The sequence below is a fragment of the Triticum dicoccoides genome, chromosome 5B (assembly GCF_002162155.2).
Source record: "Triticum dicoccoides isolate Atlit2015 ecotype Zavitan chromosome 5B, WEW_v2.0, whole genome shotgun sequence".
Classification (NCBI taxonomy): domain Eukaryota; kingdom Viridiplantae; phylum Streptophyta; class Magnoliopsida; order Poales; family Poaceae; genus Triticum; species Triticum dicoccoides.
In genome coordinates, this window is record NC_041389.1 from 441,372,505 (window position 1) to 441,378,917 (window position 6,413).

A 6,413-nucleotide genomic window follows, 5' to 3' on the forward strand; every position below is an offset into this window, starting at 1 on the left:
GGTCGCAGTCAGGTGCTCGTCGGGAAGTAGAGCAGCGGCGGCGCTGGACGGGAAGGCAACAGCGGGGTCCGGCGAGGCAGGGAACTCCGGTGGGACGGCGGGGATGGAGCGGACGGGCGGATCCGGGCTTGGGACGGCCGGTCCTCGCCGGATCGAAGGAGCGGCGACGCGGCAAAGTTCGAGCGGCTCGCTGGAGGTGCGGCCACCATGGCTGTTCCTGGTACAGAGAGGGAGAGGCATGAGAGACGAGGGAGAGAACCAGAGGGAGAAGGGATGGAGGAGAAGAAGAGGGGAAGGGCGACGGGGAACCGGGACGACCTAGCCGGAGAGGTTGGCGACGCGACGGAGAAGGGGAGCACCACGGCAGGGAGCTCCGAGGACGGGCGAGCTGCGGGACGTGGGGCTGCAGGCGCGGGGCTTCTGCTCGCCGGAGGCAGCGTGAAGCAGAGGACGATGGACGGCGGCTTGGTGGTCAGGCGTGGTCGAAGGCGCACGGGTGGCGAGGCAGAGGAGGCTGCGAGTGCCTGGAGGTCGAGCAGAGGAGCTCGACGGGGCTGGATCGATGGGTGGATCAGGGAAGGTGGTTGGCTCGATGGAAAAAATAAGGAAGGAGGAGGCGGCTTCGGTTGGTGGAATTGGATCGGGAGGGATCCCAATGAGGATGTGGCTGGCTGCCTACGGGTGGAATTTGGGCGGCGACGAGTGGTTGGTCTGGTTGGAAATTTGAGGGAGGGTTTGGATCGGGGAAGAAACCGAGGTGGGAGGAGACAAGAGGAGTGGCGGCGGCAGCTAGGAGGATCCCTAGAAATTAGGGATTTGGTCTCAGGTTAGACAAATATATATAGTGAGTGGGTTAGGTTAGGGATTATCTCGACCCTCCGATCGTAATCGAACCGTCGAAGATAAATGGCTTAGGGGAGTCCAACAAATAAACACAGATGTTTCATAGATGTTTGGGGATGATCCGGACCCAACGGTGTCGACTGCCCGGGTCGGGTTCAGGACAGCTTCCGGACGCGCGCGAGGGGTTTGACAAAAGGCTATGGAGACAAGGGGTTTTGATGGGCTCGGAAAAGAGAGAGAAGAGAGCGGCCCGGTTGATCTGAGAGGGGTCAACAGGGTCAAGGAAGAAGCAGCAACTATGAGCGAATGCAAGTTTATGAAAACGATGCCGATGCAATGCGAATGATGCCATGAGATGAAATGCATGACATGAACAAACTGCAAAACAAAAGACAAAAACCCAACCATGGAGAAAATATCATATCGCATCTCCGGAAAAGGCAAGAGTTGGAGTTACGAATATGGAAAGTTGTATCCGGGGCGTTACAACACTCCACCACTACGAGAGGATCTCGTCCCGAGATGTAGGATGGCACCGGAGGGAAAAGGAAGAGGAAGAGAAGAGGTAAAACTAAGTTGCTTCTCCGACCAATGAGTGAAACCAAAGAACCTTGAGAGGTTGAAAAGTTGAGAGAAAGAACACAACAGAGTTGAACACAATTGAGAACACTGCGGTAGAAAATAGAAACAAGGAACACCATGTGAACCTTGGAGGTTGCAAAGCTATGAATGACGAGTACAATGGACAATAAGGAATTGGAACCACTCTGGTTGAAACGAGATAAACACGGAACAAGGAAGATCAAATTCGTACAACACTGTGGTTGAAAAGAGAGGCAAAATTTGATAAGATGAAAGAACTTGAATGAGAACACAACACTCCGGTTGAAAGGAAAAGCAAGGAAAGAACATGATCTTGATAAAACGAGATAATGAGTCGAAGAGAGTAACATCACAATGCCTCCGGAAGAAATAATAGAAGATAGATCATTGGAATAAAAGAATGGAGAAGAAAACGCCAACTTCTGCCACAAATGAGCTTGGAAAGCAACCTTGCAAAGAAGAATTGAATGGAGTTGTTGGAAAACCAACAACGAAAAGAACAAGCTTGTTGTGGGATTATGGCAAATATCTCAAAGTGATGAGGTGACAACCGTCCACTAACAGAAACAACTGATTGGTTGAGATCAATGAAGATAAGAGAAACTTCTTTCACCAAGAGGATAATTGGAGAACTTGGGTCATTAATAAGCACCACAATTAGCAAGATTCCTTCGGGAAGGCCTTTAGGTGAAATCTTTACCAAGATAACCCCAAGGAAGAAAATGATGGGTTTAAAATACCTCATTCTTGGCAACATGTGAATCGCGAAACCGGAATGGAAATTGCCAAGAATGATATAACACCACCTCAAAAGCTAAGGTAGAAAGAATTGCACTTCGAAATGCAAGAAGAAGAATACTTGAACGCCTCAAAATAAAACATGTGTTGAGCACCATGTTTAATTTTGAGTATAGCTTGGCGGATCATCACCTCGAGAGAAATCTTGAAGAACAATTGAAGAATGAAAGGAATCCTTGATGAACCACCATGTAAAGCCTCCATGAAGAACTCCGGTAATAAAAGGATGATAAAAAAAGAGAAGTTGAGAACATAAGGTGAAGCCTTGCGATGATTTAGATGGAGCTTCGCAACGAGATAATGCGGACAACTTGGAACTCCGGAAAAAGAAAAGATGAAGCATCTCGAACCGAGAAATGTGGCATGATGAATAACTCTGGAAAGAAGAAACTAGATCACTTGGATGAAACAAAAATAAGAATTACATTATGCGTATCCCTCACCAATTTAAATTGATGACAAGCAACGGATTTGGAATACTACTTATTCCTCTTGAGGGATTGAAAAGAGATATAGCGCCAACTTGAAGAAGTTATTGATGGAACCACCGGTGGGATTTGGAAACAACGAATGAATTGATATGATAACACAGGAAGTGAAATCTTGAACGAACCACCGTAAGAATTGAAAATGAACATAGCAATGGCACAATTCACCGAGAAGAATTGGAAAACGAATGAAGATACTTGAGGGGATTTAAATAAATGAGAACAAAGAGATCATGAACTGATTAGAGGGTATTTGAACGATGCACCGGTAAGATTTGGAGAATGATAGCTACACGCTGAGATTGAAGAATTATGACATGATTGCCTTCGGAGGAAAGAAAAGGAAACAACTCATGAAATGCTCCGGATGGGTGAAAAAAAATTCTCACAATCGAAAGCAATTATGAGAGGATGGCATAAGCTAGAACCATAAATCTTCAAGAGAGCAGATATGATTTGGAGGAAAACTCTTGTTCAGTCTTCAAAAGCAGAGAATGATGATGAGAAACACCACCCTGAATTGTTGAGATACTCCGGGAGAATGAAAAACAAAGAGGTTGAGCCAACAATGAAAATTAATTTGAAATCGATCTTGGAAAACATCTGATTGATGAAATTCATTCTTGCGTCAAACTTCGAAAAGAATTTGGGAGTGGCTCTGGGAAAATTAGAAGAATCAGGTAAGATCCTGGGAAAAGATCTGTGGGTTAGGGCCCACTCCATTGGAAATGATTTTAAAGACATATTGCACCAGTTGAATTAAATGGCTTGAATGAGATAAGAACCTGAAAATAACTTGAACGGATTGAGAATGGAAACACGGATCTTCCGAGATATCTTCAACACTCCGGATATGAACTGGGAGAGGTGAATAAATAAGAGAGCCTTGGATAAGAAATTCACATGGGAAGATATGTGAAACAGAAGGAAGAGATATGATCAACATCGAAGCTTGAATTGAATCCACCGGAGAAGAAACAACAATGAAGGATTATGACCTTGAAACTGTTGAGCATATTCATGGGAAATCATCCAATAAGAACATTGAAAGAAAAGAATGAAGAGACTTCCCACAAATAAAAGGATACATGATTAAGATATCTGAGTCCTTGAAGAAAAAGGGTGGGAGGGTGGGAAAACAAAGGCAACTTGGGGAAGATGGAACAAACACCATTGAGAAAACTTAGAATTGATCTTGCGGATGTTGAAACTGATCGGATCCACTTGAAGAGAAGCACACCGGTTGGAAAGAATTGACATGACAATCTCAATGATCAAAAGGATTAGTACTCCCATAGAAATATGAGAACACCATTTAGGGGAAGGTATGGATTCAACACTTGACATCGAAGCAACTCGAATACCACAAATAAAACAAAACAAAGGATTTGGCTTGCAGAATAAGCCGGAACAAATACATATGATAGAGATTTACCCAATCCCATATCATGCATCTATCGGAAGGATATTCTAGGAGCTACTTGAATTCCCACCTATAAAACTCCCGAAACTTTCTGGTTATGCAATCAGGTGTTGGGGATATAGGGGAAGCAATATATCGCACCCAAACTAACAATACCTACATCCAAGCTGTATCCATCCGTTAACACATAACCAAGAAAACTCCGGAAATCGTGTACCTCAACCTTCGAAAAGCATCCGTTATACAAGCTATGGCAATACTCTCGAACTCCCCAGTACTGGGTGGCGTCGAGGTTATTTCACCAACAACTGCATAAAAGAGATTTTCGATGTCGGCAAGACTCAGGTATTCCAGAACTGCAATGATAAAATTGTGACGACAACACCTCGGAGGTCAACTCCCTGGGACACTGCCACAACCCCTAAATGTCAGGAGGCACCAAGAACAATGTTCTAGTCACAAGACTATCGGAACGATTCCAAGATACCCGCGTGATCCTAAAAAAATTGTGAAAAATTGAGGAGAGGAAAGACAAAACATCTACGTCGAGAGTCCTCACCAGAGCGACGAAGGGGGCTGAGGAGTAAAAAGAATCCTACTCTTTGATATATATAATCCTAAGACTCAAAATAGTTTTCTTCAAGACTCAACAACGGCCAACAATCAAGGGGGCTCCTATGGTCGGTCGAGGCTCTGATACCAACTTGTCACGCCCAAGATGCGACCCTATCCTAACGGAACTCGAAGGTCCCACCAAGGATAGAAGCGCATCTTGAAGACGCTTTTGCAAGGTGGATATCATTACATTAACATTACATAATAGATGGGGATACATACAAAAGGCACACAATGCCACACAAATACAACATCATCTTACATAAGAGCACCATCCGACTATGGATGAAACACAAACAGGAACTCAAACGACATCCACCCTGCTAGCCCAGGCTGCCGACCTGGAACCTATCCCCTGATCGAAGAAGAAGCAGAAGAAGAACTCCAAAACAAGCAAACATCGCTCTCGCGTCATGATCATCGCATAACCTGTACCTGCAACTGTTGTTGTAGTAATCTATGAGCCACGAGGACTCAGCAATCCCATTACCATGGGTATCAAGACTAGCAAAGCTTAAATGGGAAAGGAAGTGGATAAGCGGTGAGGTTGCAGCAGCGACTAAGCATGATATGGTGGCTAACATACACAAATAAGAGCGAGAAGAGAAGCAACGGAACGGTCGTGAAGCTAGCAATGATCAAGAGGTGATCCTGAACTCCTACTTACGTCAAACATAACCCAAAACTGTGTTCACTTTCCGGACTCCGCCGAAAAGATACCATCACGGCTACACACGCGGTTGATGCGTTTTAATTCGAATCTGGTGTCAAGTTATGTACAACCGGATATTAACAAATTCCCATCTGCCACATAACCATGGGCACGGCTCTTGAAAGTTTATACCCTGCAGGGGTGTCCCAACTTAGCCCATGATAAGCTCTCACGATCAACAAAGGATATTCCTTCTCCCAGGAAGACCCGATCAGTCTCGGAATCCCGGTTTACAAGACATTTCGACAATGGTAAAACAAGACAAGCAAAGCCGCCCGATGCGCCGACAATCCCGATAGGAGCTACACATATCTCGTTCTCATGGCAACACCGGATGAGACATCCTACGAGTAAAATCAGACCTCGAGTTTCCCCGAGGGGGCCCCACAGTCTACTCGGTTCAGACCAGCACTTAGAAAAGCACTGGCCCGGGGGGGGCTAAAATAAAGATGGCCCTTGGGTTAATTACTCCCAAGGGAAAAGTAGGTGGTGGTGAGGCAAATGGTAAAACCAATGTTGGGCCTTGCTGGAGGAGTTTAATTCAAGGCGAACTGTCAAGGGGGTCCCATAAATCACCCAACTCCGTTAGGGACGCAAATGTGATGCCCAGGTAATTAAGCTACAGTAACCCTCTACTAAGGATGCCACGTCACCTCGGTTGCTGTTGATAAACTCGAGTTAGTTCAAAAACGATTCAAATTAAAATTTAAAAATATAGGCAAATAGTAAAAAATTTCAAACATTAAAACTAAATTGTTCATCATGTGGCAAATAATCCCTGACTAATTGAGGTGAAGAAACCACATTCTTATAGAAAGTTTATACGCATTTGAATAATTAAAACACTAGGTAAAACAATGAAATAAATGTCTTTTGCATTTTATAAAATAGTAAACTGTTTATTTAGTTGCCCCTAAGTTAATAGGACAGT